The sequence below is a fragment of the Morus notabilis genome, unplaced genomic scaffold (assembly GCF_000414095.1).
Source record: "Morus notabilis unplaced genomic scaffold, ASM41409v2 Scaffold6714, whole genome shotgun sequence".
Lineage (NCBI taxonomy): Eukaryota > Viridiplantae > Streptophyta > Magnoliopsida > Rosales > Moraceae > Morus > Morus notabilis.
The window spans coordinates 328-4197 of record NW_010358415.1 but is presented as its reverse complement, the minus strand read 5'-3'; the positions used below and the strand labels follow the sequence as shown (position 1 = coordinate 4197).

At 38.3% G+C, this 3870-nt stretch overlaps 1 long non-coding RNA gene across 1 annotated transcript; it reads right to left on the bottom strand.

Annotated features, from left to right (window-relative positions):
- Window positions 1-1812: 1812 nt before the first annotated feature.
- Window positions 1813-3089, bottom strand: LOC21412271. The gene is made up of 4 exons (XR_002901671.1): window positions 3037-3089; window positions 2774-2893; window positions 2552-2680; window positions 1813-2433 (listed from the first exon to the last, which is right to left on the bottom strand). It is a non-coding gene; the product is annotated as an uncharacterized LOC21412271 (long non-coding RNA).
- Window positions 3090-3870: the final 781 nt, after the last annotated feature.

Below are 3870 nucleotides of genomic sequence, written 5' to 3'. Positions count from 1 at the left end.
GTATAGGTGAATAAAATTGTAAACTGGGTCCCGCTTTTTTGAAAACTCGTGCAATTGCTTTGTTCTAGGGCTGTTCATGGGTTGGGTTGGTGCGGGGTAAGACTTTTTTTTCTCCGCTCCAAAGGGTGCGGGTTGCACATATTTAGCCCCAACGATGTTAGAAAAATTTCACAACCCAACAATGTTCGGGTTGGGTTAGGGCGGTGCGGGGTGGGTTAGGTGGTCGGTTTCAACATTCAAAAAATCAAAGACTTAAAGTTCAATATAATATTCAAACTTCATCATTAAATAGAAATAGCAACCATCCTTATCAGTCCGGCAAGAGAGCACCGGAGAAAGTGGGCAAGACGACGGCCGAGAGGACTGAGCAATGAGGAGAGAGTTATGAGGGGGTTCACGGGAGAGGAAGAAGAGGTAAAACTGAAAAGGAAGAGGCAAGAAGAGGGGGTTCACGGGAGGGGAGACCGAGAATGAGATTGTGAACCCTAATGTTAGCGAGTCTAAAGTAGAACTTGGGCAATTCGGCTTGGGCCGAAAGCTTGAGGGTATGTTGTGCGGGTTGGGTTGGGGATTACAGGTTGTTATGGGCCCAACCCGCAATCCGCCCCAAACACTTCGGGCCAAAGGTATAATGGGCCGAAAATTTAAAAATAATACTGTGAGTTGCTTTTTTTTGCTTGGGTTGGGGCGGGGTGGGTTGGGTTTGCGGGTTGTTCGGATTTATGAACATCCCTTCTTTGTTCCGATGTTGCTCCTTTACGAAGGTGAATAGCAGCTCTCTATGGTAAACATTTGAGCCTCGCTCACTTTGTAGATTTAAGTTTTTAATTCGAATTGAGATGTGACATTTTTTTATAATTTTTTATTGTAATAAAAAAAAATTAGATGTGATATTTTTTTAAAATTTTTTACTGTAAAAATCTAAAACTGAAAACTTAAATCGGTAAAATGAACGATACCTTGATTTTAACAAGAGAAAACCTTTTTAATTCATAAAATACCTTTAATAAGTGGTTTGAAAGTATAACCAAACACCCACTGATGTTTAGCTTATACATAGGACCAAACAAGAAAATAGCTTACATAAAATTACAAAAAGGGAAAAAAAATTCCCTCATTAAACAAAAAATAAATAATGAAATATGAATGTCTCGTTCATTTCACCGATTCGAGTTACAGTTTCAGGTTTTTACAGTAAAAAGTTATCAGAAAATGTCACATCAAACTTTTTCTGCTACAGTGAAAAACTCTCAGAAAATGTCACATCTCAACTCGAATCCGCAAAACGAAGGAGGCCGAAATAAATAATGCACTAATTTTATAAAGTACCTCTAATATATCATTTCACAACAGGTGGTGCCAAGTCATGGTCTTCATAAAATTAGGTACCTATAAGTACTATTCTACACAAATGCAACCTAGCCTACTTCAAACAGTCCTGAAAATCTAATTACCAATGCAAGGAATTGGTCACATTTTCTAATATACAGGATAACAGGAAGAAACTTGTTGATCCAAGACTCAAATTTGTCCATTAAGTTCCTTGGTAAAGTTCCATGAGTTCAAACTTTTGTGAAGGGTCAATCAATTAGGCTCAGTATCTAAACCCCAAAAATACATGTTAAAAAACGTCTATTATTTTGATCAGAAGGACCACCGATGCATAGATAGATTTTGAAATTTACTGTTTAAGGTATCAATTATTAAGACTAAGGAGCATCCATGCAAAAACAATAACAATGAATAAAATAAAATAAAATAAATATCGACATAAAAACAGTCCAACTCTGTGAAGAGGTAGTTGACCGGTAACATCTCTCTCTTTGCAATTAGCATGTGATCCTCATCCCCTACCCAAGAGTTCTCCAAAGACCTATGAATTCTAAACCTTAAATTTCTCGAAAAATCTCAAACTCCCACCAAAATCATCTTCACATCAATGGCTTCTCCACCACCACCACCATCAATCACTTTCCTCTTCATCTTCATCGTCTCCATCACTGTCATCCCCTTCGCTCGTTCTGTTCATTTCATCGTTTTGCATGGTAATTTCTTCTCTCTCTCTCTCTCCCTCTCTACAATTTCATGGGTTCTCCAGCTTAAAAATACTTTCTTTCCCATTTCTCATTCAGCGTTTTGCATGATACCCTTTGTGTTATTTGGCATAAAATGGTTCAGACTTCAGATCAGTACTAGCAAATCCTAATGATTAGAATCATTAGGCTTGCTAGAACTGATATCAGTACTAGGTTCTCTGTTGCTTCAGTTCCACTGATCATCCTGTAGTTACACTTTGGTTTTCTTGCATTGATCCAGCTTTCTCCTGAGCTTGGGAGGTCTATGCCTTTTTTTTTTTCCGTCTTCCTCATTCATCAAGATAGAAGCAAATTTCAAGCTGAGGCTGATAGGTCATCCAGATGTCTCCCGTCCAGGCTGCAAAGTGCGAAAGATAGAGCAGATCAATAATATAATGAAGTTAGTCTACCACAAACAGTGCAAGCGTTTCCCATTCTGGTTGCGTTACAATACAAAATGAGCAAACTTGGTTTACCTTTAAAAAGTGGCCATTATTAGAACCTTCATATTAGGAATTTTCCTGCAAAACTACAACCTTCTCCGCCCCTGTGGTGCAAGGCTGGGAGGAAACGCCACGCGTGTCTTCACATGTTTTCATGCATCCCTTTGTTAATATTTCGTCACAACATTAGTTAGAGTTTCTCGGTTACTATAATAATGAGACTTCACAGTTCACATAAAAGGAAAAATGACTTACTGAACCCAAATGTCCAGACTGGCCACAGTTGTAACAAGAAAGTACAGGTATCGGAGATGCATGCAGCGAATCAGCACAACACAGATGACCAAAAGACTTGCAGATATAACACTGCATTTCCTGTGCAGAACAGCATAATAATGGGGTTTACGTTCGAACATTCCACTATTCAGCACAAGAAAATGCAAATGGGGGCTGAAAAAGGAAATAAAATCAAAAGGAAAGAGTATTTTAGGAAATAAATGAAAAACTATCACACAGACCTCGATATCACGAGGACAATAGTCATTGCAACATGAAAACATATCATGCTCGGTGTCCCCGCATCTAAGACAAATATCAGGGATTGGATTATCTACTTGGCTTTTGTGTGGGCAATCTTTAGCAAAATGGCCTCGTCCTTTGCAGGAAAAGCAATTCCTGCGCTGTGAGATCAAGACAGCGTCGTAATTTCATCAACTTCTAAAACTCAAGCAAGGAATCTCATTTATTACGGGCTCAAACTGTAATATCCACAAGAGCACATATCATGAAATTTAGCCAAATTAAATGGAACACAGAAAGGATGATGGATAATACACGAGGCTACGTGGACAATACTTTCTATAGCAAAAAGAGGAAAACACTGTTATGTAATTTGCTGTATAAAAGTATTAACCGCTAGATGAAAAACACATATCTAATACATCCACATAGTTTTCAGCAATGAATATGGATGATCCTGGCACAACATCTCAAAATTTAGTTGTAAAACCAATTGAAAATTTCATCATGTATTGTCAAACTAACACGGTACACTTATGAACACGAACTGATGAACTCTAGAACTTTTTAATAGTACTTCAGTAGGAATATCCTTTTACTGAAACAACCAACCATAAAAAAAGATTATTATTAGTCAGAGTAGATTAGAAATTTATTATTGTAATCTTAGTGAAACTTATTAGTTACTCTACCAGCTTGCAACGCCTCCAACCATGATCAAGATTCCCGCAACCATAGCACGGTCTCCTTCGCTTTTGTGCTCCACAGTTTCCTTCTCTATGGCCCTCTTCACCACAGTTGCGACAGGCGCAATCGCCCTCTCCTGGAGGATC